We start from the raw sequence: 20,683 nt of genomic DNA on the forward strand, positions 1-20,683 counted from the left end.
TCATTATGGCTAGATTGAAGTTGGAAACAACTTGTTGCTTCTAGCGCTAGTCTGAAGTGAAAACAACTTGTAGCTTCATTTTCGGTTGTTTAAAATTATAATGAACTTGTAGTATCATTCTTGACTCGTTTGAGACCGAAACAACTTGTTGCTTCATTATTGGCTAGATTGAAGTTGGAAACAACTTGTAGCTTCATTCCAGACTCGTTTGAAGTTGAAAACAACTTGTAGCTTCATTTTCGGTTGTTTAAAATTAGAATCAAGTTGTAGTTTCATTCCGGACTCGTTTAAGCATGTAAACAACTTGTTGCTTCATTATTGGCTAGATTGAAGTTGGAAACAACTTGTAGCTTCATTCCAGACTCGTTTGAAGTTGAAAACAATTTGTAGCTTCATTTTCGGTTGTTTAAAATTAGAATGAACTTGTAGTATCATTCTTGACTCGTTTGAGACCGGAAACAACTTGTTGCTTCATTATTGGCTAGATTGAAGTTGGAAACAACTTGTTGCTTCATTATCGGCTAGTCTGAAGTTGAAAACAACTTGTAGCTTCATTTTCGGTTGTTTATAATTATAATGAACTTGTAGTATCATTCTTGACTCGTTTGAGACCGGAAACAACTTGTTGCTTCATTATTGGCTAGATTGAAGTTGGAAACAACTTGTAGCTTCATTCCAGACTCGTTTGAAGTTGAAAACAACTTGTAGCTTCATTTTCGGTTGTTTAAAATTAGAATCAAGTTGTAGTTTCATTCCTGACTCGTTTAAGCATGTAAACAACTTGTTGCTTCATTATTGGCTAGATTGAAGTTGGAAACAACTTGTAGCTTCATTCCAGACTCGTTTGAAGTTAAAACAACTTGTAGCTTCATTTTCGGTTGTTTAAAATTAGAATCAAGTTGTAGTTTCATTCTTGACTCGTTTAAGCATGTAAACAACTTGTTGCTTCATTATTGGCTAGATTGAAGTTGGAAACAACTTGTAGCTTCATTCCAGACTCGTTTGAAGTTGAAAACAACTTGTAGCTTCATTTTCGGTTGTTTAAAATTAGAATGAACTTGTAGTATCATTCTTGACTCGTTTGAGACCGGAAACAACTTGTTGCTTCATTATTGGCTAGATTGAAGTTGGAAACAACTTGTAGCTTCATTCCAGACTCGTTTGAAGTTAAAAACAACTTGTAGCTTCATTTTCGGTTGTTTAAAATTAGAATCAAGTTGTAGTTTCATTCTTGACTCGTTTAAGCATGTAAACAACTTGTTGCTTCATTATTGGTTAGATTGAAGTTGGAAACAACTTGTAGCTTCATTCCGTACTCGTTTGAAGTTGAAAACAACTTGTAGCTTCATTTTCGGTTGTTTAAAATTAGAATGAACTTGTAGTTTCATTCTTGACTCGTTTGAGACCGGAAACAACTTGTTGCTTCATTATTGGCTAGATTGAAGTTGGAAACAACTTGTTGCTTCATATCAGGCTAGTCTGAAGTTGAAAACAACTTGTAGCTTCATTTTCGGTTGTTTAAAATTATAATGAACTTGTAGTATCATTCTTGACTCGTTTGAGACCGGAAACAACTTGTTGCTTCATTATTGGCTAGATTGAAGTTGGAAACAACTTGTAGCTTCATTCCAGACTCGTTTGAAGTTGAAAACAACTTGTAGCTTCATTTTCGGTTGTTTAAAATTAGAATCAAGTTGTAGTTTCATTCTTGACTCGTTTAAGCATGTAAACAACTTGTTGCTTCATTATTGGCTAGATTGAAGTTGGAAACAACTTGTAGCTTCATTCCAGACTCGTTTGAAGTTGAAAACAACTTGTAGCTTCATTTTCGGTTGTTTAAAATTAGAATGAACTTGTAGTATCATTCTTGACTCGTTTGAGACCGGAAACAACTTGTTGCTTCATTATTGGCTAGATTGAAGTTGGAAACAACTTGTAGCTTCATTATCAGACTCGTCTGAAGTTGAAAACAACTTGTAGCTTCATTTTCGGTTGTTTAAAATTATAATGAACTTGTAGTATCATTCTTGACTCGTTTGAGACCGGAAACAACTTGTTGCTTCATTATTGGCTAGATTGAAGTTGGAAACAACTTGTAGCTTCATTCCAGACTCGTTTGAAGTTGAAAACAACTTGTAGCTTCATTTTCGGTTGTTTAAAATTAGAATCAAGTTGTAGTTTCATTCTTGACTCGTTTAAGCATGTAAACAACTTGTTGCTTCATTATTGGCTAGATTGAAGTTGGAAACAACTTGTAGCTTCATTCCAGACTCGTTTGAAGTTGAAAACAACTTGTAGCTTCATTTTCGGTTGTTTAAAATTAGAATCAAGTTGTAGTTTCATTCTTGACTCGTTTAAGCATGTAAACAACTTGTTGCTTCATTATTGGCTAGATTGAAGTTGGAAACAACTTGTAGCTTCATTCCAGACTCGTTTGAAGTTGAAAACAACTTGTAGCTTCATTTTCGGTTGTTTAAAATTAGAATGAACTTGTAGTATCATTCTTGACTCGTTTGAGACCGGAAACAACTTGTTGCTTCATTATTGGCTAGATTGAAGTTGGAAACAACTTGTAGCTTCATTCCAGACTCGTTTGAAGTTAAAAACAACTTGTAGCTTCATTTTCGGTTGTTTAAAATTAGAATCAAGTTGTAGTTTCATTCTTGACTCGTTTAAGCATGTAAACAACTTGTTGCTTCATTATTGGTTAGATTGAAGTTGGAAACAACTTGTAGCTTCATTCCGTACTCGTTTGAAGTTGAAAACAACTTGTAGCTTCATTTTCGGTTGTTTAAAATTAGAATGAACTTGTAGTGTCATTCTTGACTCGTTTGAGACCGGAAACAACTTGTTGCTTCATTATTGGCTAGATTGAAGTTGGAAACAACTTGTTGCTTCATTATCGGCTAGTCTGAAGTTGAAAACAACTTGTAGCTTCATTTTCGGTTGTTTAAAATTATAATGAACTTGTAGTATCATTCTTGACTCGTTTGAGACCGGAAACAACTTGTTGCTTCATTATTGGCTAGATTGAAGTTGGAAACAACTTGTTGCTTCATTATCGGCTAGTCTGAAGTTGAAAACAACTTGTAGCTTCATTTTCGGTTGTTTAAAATTATAATGAACTTGTAGTATCATTCTTGACTCGTTTGAGACCGGAAACAACTTGTTGCTTCATTATTGGCTAGATTGAAGTTGGAAACAACTTGTAGCTTCATTCCAGACTCGTTTGAAGTTGAAAACAACTTGTAGCTTCATTTTCGGTTGTTTAAAATTAGAATCAAGTTGTAGTTTCATTCCTGACTCGTTTAAGCATGTAAACAACTTGTTGCTTCATTATTGGCTAGATTGAAGTTGGAAACAACTTGTAGCTTCATTCCAGACTCGTTTGAAGTTGAAAACAATTTGTAGCTTCATTTTCGGTTGTTTAAAATTAGAATGAACTTGTAGTATCATTCTTGACTCGTTTGAGACCGGAAACAACTTGTTGCTTCATTATTGGCTAGATTGAAGTTGGAAACAACTTGTTGCTTCATTATCGGCTAGTCTGAAGTTGAAAACAACTTGTAGCTTCATTTTCGGTTGTTTATAATTATAATGAACTTGTAGTATCATTCTTGACTCGTTTGAGACCGGAAACAACTTGTTGCTTCATTATTGGCTAGATTGAAGTTGGAAACAACTTGTAGCTTCATTCCAGACTCGTTTGAAGTTGAAAACAACTTGTAGCTTCATTTTCGGTTGTTTAAAATTAGAATCAAGTTGTAGTTTCATTCCTGACTCGTTTAAGCATGTAAACAACTTGTTGCTTCATTATTGGCTAGATTGAAGTTGGAAACAACTTGTAGCTTCATTCCAGACACGTTTGAAGTTAAAAACAACTTGTAGCTTCATTTTCGGTTGTTTAAAATTAGAATCAAGTTGTAGTTTCATTCTTGACTCGTTTAAGCATGTAAACAACTTGTTGCTTCATTATTGGTTAGATTGAAGTTGGAAACAACTTGTAGCTTCATTCCGTACTCGTTTGAAGTTGAAAACAACTTGTAGCTTCATTTTCGGTTGTTTAAAATTAGAATGAACTTGTAGTATCATTCTTGACTCGTTTGAGACCGGAAACAACTTGTTGCTTCATTATTGGCTAGATTGAAGTTGGAAACAACTTGTAGCTTCATTCCAGACTCGTTTGAAGTTAAAAACAACTTGTAGCTTCATTTTCGGTTGTTTAAAATTAGAATCAAGTTGTAGTTTCATTCTTGACTCGTTTAAGCATGTAAACAACTTGTTGCTTCATTATTGGCTAGATTGAAGTTGGAAACAACTTGTAGCTTCATTCCGTACTCGTTTGAAGTTGAAAACAACTTGTAGCTTCATTTTCGGTTGTTTAAAATTAGAATGAACTTGTAGTATCATTCTTGACTCGTTTGAGACCGGAAACAACTTGTTGCTTCATTATTGGCTAGATTGAAGTTGGAAACACCTTGTAGCTTCATTCCAGACTCGTTTGAAGTTAAAAACAACTTGTAGCTTCATTTTCGGTTGTTTAAAATTAGAATCAAGTTGTAGTTTCATTCTTGACTCGTTTAAGCATGTAAACAACTTGTTGCTTCATTATTGGTTAGATTGAAGTTGGAAACAACTTGTAGCTTCATTCCGTACTCGTTTGAAGTTGAAAACAACTTGTAGCTTCATTTTCGGTTGTTTAAAATTAGAATGAACTTGTAGTATCATTCTTGACTCGTTTGAGACCGGAAACAACTTGTTGCTTCATTATTGGCTAGATTGAAGTTGGAAACAACTTGTAGCTTCATTCCAGACACGTTTGAAGTTAAAAACAACTTGTAGCTTCATTTTCGGTTGTTTAAAATTAGAATCAAGTTGTAGTTTCATTCTTGACTCGTTTAAGCATGTAAACAACTTGTTGCTTCATTATTGGTTAGATTGAAGTTGGAAACAACTTGTAGCTTCATTCCGTACTCGTTTGAAGTTGAAAACAACTTGTAGCTTCATTTTCGGTTGTTTAAAATTAGAATGAACTTGTAGTATCATTCTTGACTCGTTTGAGACCGGAAACAACTTGTTGCTTCATTATTGGCTAGATTGAAGTTGGAAACACCTTGTAGCTTCATTCCAGACTCGTTTGAAGTTAAAAACAACTTGTAGCTTCATTTTCGGTTGTTTAAAATTAGAATCAAGTTGTAGTTTCATTCTTGACTCGTTTAAGCATGTAAACAACTTGTTGCTTCATTATTGGTTAGATTGAAGTTGGAAACAACTTGTAGCTTCATTCCGTACTCGTTTGAAGTTGAAAACAACTTGTAGCTTCATTTTCGGTTGTTTAAAATTAGAATGAACTTGTAGTATCATTCTTGACTCGTTTGAGACCGGAAACAACTTGTTGCTTCATTATTGGCTAGATTGAAGTTGGAAACAACTTGTAGCTTCATTCCAGACACGTTTGAAGTTAAAAACAACTTGTAGCTTCATTTTCGGTTGTTTAAAATTAGAATCAAGTTGTAGTTTCATTCTTGACTCGTTTAAGCATGTAAACAACTTGTTGCTTCATTATTGGCTAGATTGCAATTGGAAACAACTTGTAGCTTCATTCCAGACTCGTTTGAAGTTGAAAACAACTTGTAGCTTCATTTTCGGTTGTTTAAAATTAGAATGAACTTGTAGTATCATTCTTGACTCGTTTGAGACCGGAAACAACTTGTTGCTTCATTATTGGCTAGATTGAAGTTGGAAACAACTTGTAGCTTCATTCCAGACTCGTTTGAAGTTAAAAACAACTTGTAGCTTCATTTTCGGTTGTTTAAAATTAGAATCAAGTTGTAGTTTCATTCTTGACTCGTTTAAGCATGTAAACAACTTGTTGCTTCATTATTGGTTAGATTGAAGTTGGAAACAACTTGTAGCTTCATTCCGTACTCGTTTGAAGTTGAAAACAACTTGTAGCTTCATTTTCGGTTGTTTAAAATTAGAATGAACTTGTAGTGTCATTCTTGACTCGTTTGAGACCGGAAACAACTTGTTGCTTCATTATTGGCTAGATTGAAGTTGGAAACAACTTGTTGCTTCATTATCGGCTAGTCTGAAGTTGAAAACAACTTGTAGCTTCATTTTCGGTTGTTTAAAATTATAATGAACTTGTAGTATCATTCTTGACTCGTTTGAGACCGGAAACAACTTGTTGCTTCATTATTGGCTAGATTGAAGTTGGAAACAACTTGTAGCTTCATTCCAGACTCGTTTGAAGTTGAAAACAACTTGTAGCTTCATTTTCGGTTGTTTAAAATTAGAATCAAGTTGTAGTTTCATTCCTGACTCGTTTAAGCATGTAAACAACTTGTTGCTTCATTATTGGCTAGATTGAAGTTGGAAACAACTTGTAGCTTCATTCCAGACTCGTTTGAAGTTGAAAACAATTTGTAGCTTCATTTTCGGTTGTTTAAAATTAGAATGAACTTGTAGTATCATTCTTGACTCGTTTGAGACCGGAAACAACTTGTTGCTTCACTATTGGCTAGATTGAAGTTGGAAACAACTTGTTGCTTCATTATCGGCTAGTCTGAAGTTGAAAACAACTTGTAGCTTCATTTTCGGTTGTTTATAATTATAATGAACTTGTAGTATCATTCTTGACTCGTTTGAGACCGGAAACAACTTGTTGCTTCATTATTGGCTAGATTGAAGTTGGAAACAACTTGTAGCTTCATTCCAGACTCGTTTGAAGTTGAAAACAACTTGTAGCTTCATTTTCGGTTGTTTAAAATTAGAATCAAGTTGTAGTTTCATTCCTGACTCGTTTAAGCATGTAAACAACTTGTTGCTTCATTATTGGCTAGATTGAAGTTGGAAACAACTTGTAGCTTCATTCCAGACACGTTTGAAGTTAAAAACAACTTGTAGCTTCATTTTCGGTTGTTTAAAATTAGAATCAAGTTGTAGTTTCATTCTTGACTCGTTTAAGCATGTAAACAACTTGTTGCTTCATTATTGGCTAGATTGCAATTGGAAACAACTTGTAGCTTCATTCCAGACTCGTTTGAAGTTGAAAACAACTTGTAGCTTCATTTTCGGTTGTTTAAAATTAGAATGAACTTGTAGTATCATTCTTGACTCGTTTGAGACCGGAAACAACTTGTTGCTTCATTATTGGCTAGATTGAAGTTGGAAACAACTTGTAGCTTCATTCCAGACTCGTTTGAAGTTAAAAACAACTTGTAGCTTCATTTTCGGTTGTTTAAAATTAGAATCAAGTTGTAGTTTCATTCTTGACTCGTTTAAGCATGTAAACAACTTGTTGCTTCATTATTGGTTAGATTGAAGTTGGAAACAACTTGTAGCTTCATTCCGTACTCGTTTGAAGTTGAAAACAACTTGTAGCTTCATTTTCGGTTGTTTAAAATTAGAATGAACTTGTAGTGTCATTCTTGACTCGTTTGAGACCGGAAACAACTTGTTGCTTCATTATTGGCTAGATTGAAGTTGGAAACAACTTGTTGCTTCATTATCGGCTAGTCTGAAGTTGAAAACAACTTGTAGCTTCATTTTCGGTTGTTTAAAATTATAATGAATTTGTAGTATCACTCTTGACTCGTTTGAGACCGGAAACAACTTGTTGCTTCATTATTGGCTAGATTGAAGTTCGAAACAACTTGTTGCTTCATTATCGGCTAGTCTGAAGTTGAAAACAACTTGTAGCTTCATTTTCGGTTGTTTAAAATTATAATGAACTTGTAGTATCATTCTTGACTCGTTTGAGACCGGAAACAACTTGTTGCTTCATTATTGGCTAGATTGAAGTTGGAAACAACTTGTAGCTTCATTCCAGACTCGTTTGAAGTTGAAAACAACTTGTAGCTTCATTTTCGGTTGTTTAAAATTAGAATCAAGTTGTAGTTTCATTCCTGACTCGTTTAAGCATGTAAACAACTTGTTGCTTCATTATTGGCTAGATTGAAGTTGGAAACAACTTGTAGCTTCATTCCAGACTCGTTTGAAGTTGAAAACAATTTGTAGCTTCATTTTCGGTTGTTTAAAATTAGAATGAACTTGTAGTATCATTCTTGACTCGTTTGAGACCGGAAACAACTTGTTGCTTCATTATTGGCTAGATTGAAGTTGGAAACAACTTGTTGCTTCATTATCGGCTAGTCTGAAGTTGAAAACAACTTGTAGCTTCATTTTCGGTTGTTTATAATTATAATGAACTTGTAGTATCATTCTTGACTCGTTTGAGACCGGAAACAACTTGTTGCTTCATTATTGGCTAGATTGAAGTTGGAAACAACTTGTAGCTTCATTCCAGACTCGTTTGAAGTTGAAAACAACTTGTAGCTTCATTTTCGGTTGTTTAAAATTAGAATCAAGTTGTAGTTTCATTCCTGACTCGTTTAAGCATGTAAACAACTTGTTGCTTCATTATTGGCTAGATTGAAGTTGGAAACAACTTGTAGCTTCATTCCAGACACGTTTGAAGTTAAAAACAACTTGTAGCTTCATTTTCGGTTGTTTAAAATTAGAATCAAGTTGTAGTTTCATTCTTGACTCGTTTAAGCATGTAAACAACTTGTTTCTTCATTATTGGTTAGATTGAAGTTGGAAACAACTTGTAGCTTCATTCCGTACTCGTTTGAAGTTGAAAACAACTTGTAGCTTCATTTTCGGTTGTTTAAAATTAGAATGAACTTGTAGTATCATTCTTGACTCGTTTGAGACCGGAAACAACTTGTTGCTTCATTATTGGCTAGATTGAAGTTGGAAACACCTTGTAGCTTCATTCCAGACTCGTTTGAAGTTAAAAACAACTTGTAGCTTCATTTTCGGTTGTTTAAAATTAGAATCAAGTTGTAGTTTCATTCTTGACTCGTTTAAGCATGTAAACAACTTGTTGCTTCATTATTGGCTAGATTGAAGTTGGAAACAACTTGTAGCTTCATTCCGTACTCGTTTGAAGTTGAAAACAACTTGTAGCTTCATTTTCGGTTGTTTAAAATTAGAATGAACTTGTAGTATCATTCTTGACTCGTTTGAGACCGGAAACAACTTGTTGCTTCATTATTGGCTAGATTGAAGTTGGAAACACCTTGTAGCTTCATTCCAGACTCGTTTGAAGTTAAAAACAACTTGTAGCTTCATTTTCGGTTGTTTAAAATTAGAATCAAGTTGTAGTTTCATTCTTGACTCGTTTAAGCATGTAAACAACTTGTTGCTTCATTATTGGTTAGATTGAAGTCGGAAACAACTTGTAGCTTCATTCCGTACTCGTTTGAAGTTGAAAACAACTTGTAGCTTCATTTTCGGTTGTTTAAAATTAGAATGAACTTGTAGTATCATTCTTGACTCGTTTGAGACCGGAAACAACTTGTTGCTTCATTATTGGCTAGATTGAAGTTGGAAACAACTTGTAGCTTCATTCCAGACACGTTTCAAGTTAAAAACAACTTGTAGCTTCATTTTCGGTTGTTTAAAATTAGAATCAAGTTGTAGTTTCATTCTTGACTCGTTTAAGCATGTAAACAACTTGTTGCTTCATTATTGGTTAGATTGAAGTTGGAAACAACTTGTAGCTTCATTCCGTACTCGTTTGAAGTTGAAAACAACTTGTAGCTTCATTTTCGGTTGTTTAAAATTAGAATGAACTTGTAGTATCATTCTTGACTCGTTTGAGACCGGAAACAACTTGTTGCTTCATTATTGGCTAGATTGAAGTTGGAAACACCTTGTAGCTTCATTCCAGACTCGTTTGAAGTTAAAAACAACTTGTAGCTTCATTTTCGGTTGTTTAAAATTAGAATCAAGTTGTAGTTTCATTCTTGACTCGTTTAAGCATGTAAACAACTTGTTGCTTCATTATTGGTTAGATTGAAGTTGGAAACAACTTGTAGCTTCATTCCGTACTCGTTTGAAGTTGAAAACAACTTGTAGCTTCATTTTCGGTTGTTTAAAATTAGAATGAACTTGTAGTATCATTCTTGACTCGTTTGAGACCGGAAACAACTTGTTGCTTCATTATTGGCTAGATTGAAGTTGGAAACAACTTGTAGCTTCATTCCAGACACGTTTGAAGTTAAAAACAACTTGTAGCTTCATTTTCGGTTGTTTAAAATTAGAATCAAGTTGTAGTTTCATTCTTGACTCGTTTAAGCATGTAAACAACTTGTTGCTTCATTATTGGTTAGATTGAAGTTGGAAACAACTTGTAGCTTCATTCCGTACTCGTTTGAAGTTGAAAACAACTTGTAGCTTCATTGTCGGTTGTTTAAAATTAGAATGAACTTGTAGTATCATTCTTGACTCGTTTGAGACCGGAAACAACTTGTTGCTTCATTATTGGCTAGATTGAAGTTGGAAACAACTTGTTGCTTCATTATCGGCTAGTCTGAAGTTGAAAACAACTTGTAGCTTCATTTTCGGTTGTTTAAAATTATAATGAACTTGTAGTATCATTCTTGACTCGTTTGAGACCGAAAACAACTTGTTGCTTCATTATTGCCTAGATTGAAGTTGGAAACAACTTGTAGCTTCATTCCAGACTCGTTTGAAGTTGAAAACAACTTGTAGCTTCATTTTCGGTTGTTTAAAATTAGAATCAAGTTGTCGTTTCATTCTTGACTCGTTTAAGCATGTAAACAACTTGTTGCTTCATTATTGGCTAGATTGAAGTTGGAAACAACTTGTAGCTTCATTCCAGACTCGTTTGAAGTTGAAAACAATTTGTAGCTTCATTTTCGGTTGTTTAAAATTAGAATGAACTTGTAGTATCATTCTTGACTCGTTTGAGACCGGAAACAACTTGTTGCTTTATTATTGGCTAGATTGAAGTTGGAAACAACTTGTAGCTTCATTTCAGACTCGCTTGAAGTTGAGAACAACTTGTAGCTTCATTTTCGGTTGTTTAAAATTTGAATCAACTTGTAGTTTCATTCTTGACTTGTTTAAGCATGTAAACAACTTGTTGCTTCATTATTGGCTAGATTGAAGTTGGAAACAACTTGTAGCTTCATTCCAGACTCGTGTGAAGTTGAAAACAACTTGTAGCTTCATTTTGGGTTGTTTAAATTAAAATCAACTTGTAGTTTCATTCTTGACTCCTTGGAGCCCGGAAACAACTTGTTGCTTCATTATTGGCAAGATTGAAGTTGGAAACAACTTGTAGCTTCATTCCAGACTCGTTTGAAGTTGAAAACAACTTGGAACTTCATTTTCGGTTGTTTAAAATTAGAATCAACTTGTAGTTTCACTCTTGACTCGTTTCAGCATGTAAACAACTTGTTGCTTCATTATTGGTTAGATTGAAGTTGGAAACAACTTGTAGCTTCATTCCGTACTCGTTTGAAGTTGAAAACAACTTGTAGCTTCATTTTCGGTTGTTTAAAATTAGAATGAACTTGTAGTATCATTCTTGACTCGTTTGAGACCGGAAACAACTTGTTGCTTCATTATTGGCTAGATTGAAGTTGGAAACACCTTGTAGCTTCATTCCAGACTCGTTTGAAGTTAAAAACAACTTGTAGCTTCATTTTCGGTTGTTTAAAATTAGAATCAAGTTGTAGTTTCATTCTTGACTCGTTTAAGCATGTAAACAACTTGTTGCTTCATTATTGGCTAGATTGAAGTTGGAAACAACTTGTAGCTTCATTCCGTACTCGTTTGAAGTTGAAAACAACTTGTAGCTTCATTTTCGGTTGTTTAAAATTAGAATGAACTTGTAGTATCATTCTTGACTCGTTTGAGACCGGAAACAACTTGTTGCTTCATTATTGGCTAGATTGAAGTTGGAAACACCTTGTAGCTTCATTCCAGACTCGTTTGAAGTTAAAAACAACTTGTAGCTTCATTTTCGGTTGTTTAAAATTAGAATCAAGTTGTAGTTTCATTCTTGACTCGTTTAAGCATGTAAACAACTTGTTGCTTCATTATTGGTTAGATTGAAGTCGGAAACAACTTGTAGCTTCATTCCGTACTCGTTTGAAGTTGAAAACAACTTGTAGCTTCATTTTCGGTTGTTTAAAATTAGAATGAACTTGTAGTATCATTCTTGACTCGTTTGAGACCGGAAACAACTTGTTGCTTCATTATTGGCTAGATTGAAGTTGGAAACAACTTGTAGCTTCATTCCAGACACGTTTCAAGTTAAAAACAACTTGTAGCTTCATTTTCGGTTGTTTAAAATTAGAATCAAGTTGTAGTTTCATTCTTGACTCGTTTAAGCATGTAAACAACTTGTTGCTTCATTATTGGTTAGATTGAAGTTGGAAACAACTTGTAGCTTCATTCCGTACTCGTTTGAAGTTGAAAACAACTTGTAGCTTCATTTTCGGTTGTTTAAAATTAGAATGAACTTGTAGTATCATTCTTGACTCGTTTGAGACCGGAAACAACTTGTTGCTTCATTATTGGCTAGATTGAAGTTGGAAACACCTTGTAGCTTCATTCCAGACTCGTTTGAAGTTAAAAACAACTTGTAGCTTCATTTTCGGTTGTTTAAAATTAGAATCAAGTTGTAGTTTCATTCTTGACTCGTTTAAGCATGTAAACAACTTGTTGCTTCATTATTGGTTAGATTGAAGTTGGAAACAACTTGTAGCTTCATTCCGTACTCGTTTGAAGTTGAAAACAACTTGTAGCTTCATTTTCGGTTGTTTAAAATTAGAATGAACTTGTAGTATCATTCTTGACTCGTTTGAGACCGGAAACAACTTGTTGCTTCATTATTGGCTAGATTGAAGTTGGAAACAACTTGTAGCTTCATTCCAGACACGTTTGAAGTTAAAAACAACTTGTAGCTTCATTTTCGGTTGTTTAAAATTAGAATCAAGTTGTAGTTTCATTCTTGACTCGTTTAAGCATGTAAACAACTTGTTGCTTCATTATTGGTTAGATTGAAGTTGGAAACAACTTGTAGCTTCATTCCGTACTCGTTTGAAGTTGAAAACAACTTGTAGCTTCATTGTCGGTTGTTTAAAATTAGAATGAACTTGTAGTATCATTCTTGACTCGTTTGAGACCGGAAACAACTTGTTGCTTCATTATTGGCTAGATTGAAGTTGGAAACAACTTGTTGCTTCATTATCGGCTAGTCTGAAGTTGAAAACAACTTGTAGCTTCATTTTCGGTTGTTTAAAATTATAATGAACTTGTAGTATCATTCTTGACTCGTTTGAGACCGAAAACAACTTGTTGCTTCATTATTGCCTAGATTGAAGTTGGAAACAACTTGTAGCTTCATTCCAGACTCGTTTGAAGTTGAAAACAACTTGTAGCTTCATTTTCGGTTGTTTAAAATTAGAATCAAGTTGTCGTTTCATTCTTGACTCGTTTAAGCATGTAAACAACTTGTTGCTTCATTATTGGCTAGATTGAAGTTGGAAACAACTTGTAGCTTCATTCCAGACTCGTTTGAAGTTGAAAACAATTTGTAGCTTCATTTTCGGTTGTTTAAAATTAGAATGAACTTGTAGTATCATTCTTGACTCGTTTGAGACCGGAAACAACTTGTTGCTTTATTATTGGCTAGATTGAAGTTGGAAACAACTTGTAGCTTCATTTCAGACTCGCTTGAAGTTGAGAACAACTTGTAGCTTCATTTTCGGTTGTTTAAAATTTGAATCAACTTGTAGTTTCATTCTTGACTTGTTTAAGCATGTAAACAACTTGTTGCTTCATTTTTTTTTTTTTTTTTTTTTTGCTAAATAAAAGGTTAAATAGAAGAAGAGAAAAGATACACTTCTAGGGGCATACCCCGCGATAGATAAAACAAATCCCCGAAGGGAAGACAATGGCTAACTCATCAGCTTACAAACAAGGCAATCATAAACATCAGGAAATTCTAGGAAACACAAACTAATACAAGAGACTAATTATGCTCGGGTTACTATGAATATGTTTTTTAAAACTAGCACTAGAAGACAGTCGTTCTCTAATATCCCGTTTGATTCCATCCACAATGCTACCAAGACTTCTGACATTGGTGGGGTCATGAATACGCAAATTGCGTTCGCGCCACACAGTATATAATGTTGCAGAGACAAAAAGGAATGTTAGGTCTTTTTCAATGCATGTGATCCTATCATCAGAGTTGACCTTTCCCCTTTGAAAATCATCCCAGTTTGTAGATACTCCAAATTGCCATGTAGCATAAATGCTACGAGTGTAAGAGCAAGTACAGAATAAATGTGCATGAGTCTCAGTAGTGGCACCACACATAACACACTGCTGATTAACATTCATTTGAAATAAGTCCATTCTGTCTTTTGTGAGAAGACGCTCTTGAACAATAAGCCAAGCGACAAAGGCCCACCGAGGGAATGAATATTGACACCAGACAAAGTCATACCAACTGGGCAATGTTCCCCTCGATCTAATGATATCCCAGAAATCACCAATTCGTAAGTGCGAAACCGTGTTGCCATCCCACAAAAATTCATCCCTGCTGTGAATAACGATATTAGAACAAATCTGTCGCATCTCGACTATAGGAAGATCCTGAGAAGTGCCAAGATCCCACTCGCCATCTCTAATGATAGTACACAGCAAAGCTAAAGACTCCGACTCAAGGGATGAGACCGCCCGGAGACCAAAACGCTCGATCAAAGGCCTGGGACCTCCCCAAAGATCATGCCAAAGAAGGAACCTGGAGTCCCGTCCCACCTTATAGCCAACATGCTGTCGGAGAAAAAGTCGAGCATTTAAAATTTTCCGAAGAGCCCAAGAGCTTTTAGCAGGAATGTTCATGGTCCAGAAAGCTCGGTTCTTAAGAAAACTGTTATGGACCCATTTAATCCAAAGCGAATCTTCATTGTTTCTGATAATTCTCCAGGCTTGCAAGTAGATAGCACTTTGATTCCAACCCAACAATTCTTTAAAACCAAGACCCCCTTCAGCTTTTGTTAAGCAACAAGTCGACCATGCCACCTTATAATGACACGATCCCGAGCTGCTGCCTTTCCATAAAAAACGAGACATAATACCTTGAATGCGTTTGATAATGAGCTTGGGCAGAAACAGATACATTGTCCAGTGATTTTGAATTCCAAAAATCACAGCTTTAATCAATTGAGCTCTTCCCGCTTGGCTGATATGTTTACTCGACCATGATTCAAAACGAGAACAAATTCTCGTAATCAGTGGTTGACAGTTACGAGTGTGCAGCTTCCCAGAGATCAATGGAAGTCCTAAATAAGTAACTGGAAGCACTCCACGATTGAACCTAGAGGTGGCAACAGCAAAGTCCTGAACCTCAGAAGGCACATTACCAAAGAAAACCACGCTTTTAGAATTATTAAGATGAAGTCCCGACATGCTAGAGAATTGTTCCAGGGCGTCCATCATGATTTGAACCGAGGCATTGTCCCCATGACAAAAAATCATCACATCATCAGCAAAAATTAGGTGATTAATACCAGCCTCTTTGGTACGACTATGAAATCTAAAAAGAGCATTCATAGATCCAGAATTAAGACAAGCGGTCAAAGCCTCCATTGCAAGAACAAATAAATAAGGCGAAAGGGGATCACCTTGCTTCAAGCCCGACTTACATGGAAAATACCCCTCTAGAGCCCCATTCACCTTAACAGACACCATCGAACCAGTGATGCAAGTCTTAAGCCAGCAGATGAATTTCTCATGGAACCCTTGAAGAGCCAGAATCTTAAACAAGAACTCCCAATTTAAAGAATCGAAGGCCTTGGAGATATCCAGTTTGAAAGCAACTCTGGGAGTACCATAGTTAAGGTGATAATCTTTGCATAAGGCTTGGGCCAACAGGACTTGATCACCAATTTTCCTTCCACTAACAAAGGCCGCTTGATTTGGAGAGATAAGAGCAGGCATCACATTCTTCATACGATGTGTTAAAAGCTTAGTAATAGCTTTATACAGAACATTGCAGCAAGAAATAGGTCGGTAATGTGTCATAGCAGAAGCATTGGCATGTTTGGGAATTAACGCAAGAGCAGCAGAGTTTATAATTCTTGGTAATTCAGAGTTATCAAAGAAGGATTGAATCGCAGCACATACCTCAGGTCCCAGAATATCCCATGATGCGAGAAAAAATTCACTTGTGAGACCATCAGGACCCGGACTCTTATGCTTGGGCATGTGTTTGAAAGCTTGGAAAATTTCCTCATTAGAGAAGGCACGAACCATGATGTTACTTTGCGTTGCAGTCAACGTGGGAAGTGGAAGCTGCACTGGGCAAGGTGCAACAGGCCTTGCAACCCCCATAATATTTCGAAAAAAGTTGATAGCCACACAAGAGATTTCTTTCTGAGTAGACAACAACTGACCATCATGCTCAATAGAGAGGATTTTATTGCTATTCCACCGGGCTTTACAACTGTTGTAGAAGAAACGATTATTACCATCTCCACTATCAAGCCACTTGATTCTCGATTTTTGCTTAAGCAGAACTTCCTGTCTGTCCAGTGCATCTTTATAGATGGTCATAAGAGACATCTCACGAGATAAACACTCATAACTAGGATTAAGAGGCATATCAGATTGAAAGTTGCAGAGTGTAGTCCTAGAAGATACCACAGAGTCATGTAGATTACCAATAGAACCATTAAGATGCTTGAGACCAGCTTTAATACGCTTCAGCTTTTCAGTGAGGATAAACCAGGGTCTCCCAGGAGAAGTTGTGGAAGCAACATTACTGACCACTTGGTGAAAATCCGGATGATCAATTATGTGCTGGAACACCTGAAAAGGCTTGAAAATCTGCTCCCGGATAATCCCCATACGAACCACAGCAGGGTTGTGATCAGACAAACCACGGGGAAAAAATTCAGCATGAGAAAGATCAAAGCAAGATAACCATTCATCATTGACGAGAACTCGGTCCAGTTTTCTCATTAAAGGGTCCTGCAGAGAACTATCCCTCCAAGTAAAAATATCACCAGTAAATTGCAAATCAACAACTCCCAGATGGTTAATACAATCCCTGAATTCAGAAATTCCTCGATGCACACGAGGTGGGGGACCAGTAGACTCATGAGAATTAACATAAGTGTTAAAATCACCAAGGAGGCACCATGGCTTACACGACCCCCCTTCCACCCATCTATCCCGAATGATATCCATCTCAGTCCAAAGAGTCCTTCTGTCTACATAGTCGTTGTGAGCATAGACAACAGTCATAACAAAAGGAATATTGTCCTCAATGCGAGTTACCAGAGCACTAATTTGTTGAGCTGATGAAGATAGGTGTTGGACAGTCCATAAAGATGGATTCCAGCCAAGCCAAATACGGCCGTTATTGTGATACTGATAATTAAAAAGCCAGCAGAAATGCCTATGAATATTCTTTGAGAGTTTAGGGGCATCTCTTTCCTTCACACGGGTTTCCAGAACAGCAAACAAGCCAAGCTGTAAATTATTAACAAAATCATGGGCAAAAGTGATTTTATTATGGAGACCTCGTATGTTGAAGGAACAAAAGTCGGCAAAAATCATAACTAAGAAGTGGAAGGAGGGGAAGAACTCCCCTTAAGAAGTCGTAACTTCTTTTTCTGAGATTTGGTGAGTCTTGCAGGCGTACCAAGAGACGAATGCAGAGCAGCTGCAACCTTTCTTTTATCAATCTCATCAACCACCTTTAAGTTTTTAAAAGTTTTGGGAGGGGAGGGGGAGTCTTGAGCAAAAACAGGGTCCTTGCGCTTTCTGACCTCAGTCCATGGACCATTAGCATCCACCTCCACAGAATTAGCAGCAGTTCCAGACGGAGGGATAGCAGTAGTTCCAGCCGGAGAATCATTCAACTGAACAGGCTTAATAACTGGACCCTTCGAGTCGGTTTCACAGCTCTTAGGCTTATCACCCTCCTCTGCTTTTTGATCCTTTTTAACCCAAATCCTTGTGACTTTTGGGCAAGCTCCGATAGAGTGGCCAAGAGATTTGCATCCCGTACAAAAAAGAGGGCGAAACGGATAGGAGATTGAAACTTTAATCATCGACTTCTCTTCAGTGACAGGGTCAATAACAGAGGCAGAAATCTCATCTGGCATTGGGTCACCGAGCCTATACAGGACTTGCATTTTAGCGAAGGGAAGAAGATCCAATTTCGAGGTTAAAGCATCAGCTCCGAGCGGTTTCCCCACAACACTTGCTAACCTGCTCAGCCCTTCCACTGTCCAGTAAGAATCTGGAACATTGCTCATTTTAATCCATAGTGGTATTGCATGAATACTATCAATCCCTGGTTTCGAACCCCAACATGTCACAACCATGGGCCTACGCCCAACATACCAAGTGCCCCTTGACAGTGCATCATCTCTAAATCTCTCATCATCAAATTTGAACAAGTACGTAGAGTTATCTTTTTGAAAAACATTTTTAAGCCCCTTTTTACCCCAGAGTTTAAAAGCGAACTCAGAGACATCTTTGTAAGATTTAGTGCCTTTAGTAAAACTCCCAACCATACAACAACTAAACTTCTTGTTACCTTCACGGAGACATTCCAGACTCGTGTGAAGTTGAAAACAACTTGTAGCTTCATTTTGGGTTGTTTAAATTAAAATCAACTTGTAGTTTCATTCTTGACTCCTTGGAGCCCGGAAACAACTTGTTGCTTCATTATTGGCAAGATTGAAGTTGGAAACAACTTGTAGCTTCATTCCAGACTCGTTTGAAGTTGAAAACAACTTGGAACTTCATTTTCGGTTGTTTAAAATTAGAATCAACTTGTAGTTTCACTCTTGACTCGTTTCAGCATGTAAACAACTTGTTGCTTCATTATTGGTTAGATTGAAGTTGGAAACAACTTGTAGCTTCATTCCGTACTCGTTTGAAGTTGAAAACAACTTGTAGCTTCATTTTCGGTTGTTTAAAATTAGAATGAACTTGTAGTATCATTCTTGACTCGTTTGAGACCGGAAACAACTTGTTGCTTCATTATTGGCTAGATTGAAGTTGGAAACACCTTGTAGCTTCATTCCAGACTCGTTTGAAGTTAAAAACAACTTGTAGCTTCATTTTCGGTTGTTTAAAATTAGAATCAAGTTGTAGTTTCATTCTTGACTCGTTTAAGCATGTAAACAACTTGTTGCTTCATTATTGGCTAGATTGAAGTTGGAAACAACTTGTAGCTTCATTCCGTACTCGTTTGAAGTTGAAAACAACTTGTAGCTTCATTTTCGGTTGTTTAAAATTAGAATGAACTTGTAGTATCATTCTTGACTCGTTTGAGACCGGAAACAACTTGTTGCTTCATTATTGGCTAGATTGAAGTTGGAAACACCTTGTAGCTTCATTCCAGACTCGTTTGAAGTTAAAAACAACTTGTAGCTTCATTTTCGGTTGTTTAAAATTAGAATCAAGTTGTAGTTTCATTCTTGACTCGTTTAAGCATGTAAACAACTTGTTGCTTCATTATTGGTTAGATTGAAGTCGGAAACAACTTGTAGCTTCATTCCGTACTCGTTTGAAGTTGAAAACAACTTGTAGCTTCATTTTCGGTTGTTTAAAATTAGAATGAACTTGTAGTATCATTCTTGACTCGTTTGAGACCGGAAACAACTTGTTGCTTCATTATTGGCTAGATTGAAGTTGGAAACAACTTGTAGCTTCATTCCAGACACGTTTCAAGTTAAAAACAACTTGTAGCTTCATTTTCGGTTGTTTAAAATTAGAATCAAGTTGTAGTTTCATTCTTGACTCGTTTAAGCATGTAAACAACTTGTTGCTTCATTATTGGTTAGATTGAAGTTGGAAACAACTTGTAGCTTCATTCCGTACTCGTTTGAAGTTGAAAACAACTTGTAGCTTCATTTTCGGTTGTTTAAAATTAGAATGAACTTGTAGTATCATTCTTGACTCGTTTGAGACCGGAAACAACTTGTTGCTTCATTATTGGCTAGATTGAAGTTGGAAACACCTTGTAGCTTCATTCCAGACTCGTTTGAAGTTAAAAACAACTTGTAGCTTCATTTTCGGTTGTTTAAAATTAGAATCAAGTTGTAGTTTCATTCTTGACTCGTTTAAGCATGTAAACAACTTGTTGCTTCATTATTGGTTAGATTGAAGTTGGAAACAACTTGTAGCTTCATTCCGTACTCGTTTGAAGTTGAAAACAACTTGTAGCTTCATTTTCGGTTGTTTAAAATTAGAATGAACTTGTAGTATCATTCTTGACTCGTTTGAGACCGGAAACAACTTGTTCCTTCATTATTGGCTAGATTGAAGTTGGAAACAACTTGTAGCTTCATTCCAGACACGTTTGAAGTTAAAAACAACTTGTAGCTTCATTTTCGGTTGTTTAAAATTAGAATGAAGTTGTAGTTTCATTCTTGACTCGTTTAAGCATGTAAACAACTTGTTGCTTCATTATTGGTTAGATTGAAGTTGGAAACAACTTGTAGCTTCATTCCGTACTCGTTTGAAGTTGAAAACAACTTGTAGCTTCATTGTCGGTTGTTTAAAATTAGAATGAACTTGTAGTATCATTCTTGACTCGTTTGAGACCGGAAACAACTTGTTGCTTCATTATGGGCTAGATTGAAGTTGGAAACAACTTGTTGCTTCATTATCGGCTAGTCTGAAGTTGAAAACAACTTGTAGCTTCATTTTCGGTTGTTTAAAATTATAATGAACTTGTAGTATCATTCTTGACTCGTTTGAGACCGAAAACAACTTGTTGCTTCATTATTGCCTAGATTGAAGTTGGAAACAACTTGTAGCT

The sequence above is a fragment of the Daucus carota genome, chromosome 7, assembly GCF_001625215.2.
Source record: "Daucus carota subsp. sativus chromosome 7, DH1 v3.0, whole genome shotgun sequence".
In the NCBI taxonomy this organism is placed as follows: Eukaryota; Viridiplantae; Streptophyta; class Magnoliopsida; order Apiales; family Apiaceae; genus Daucus; species Daucus carota.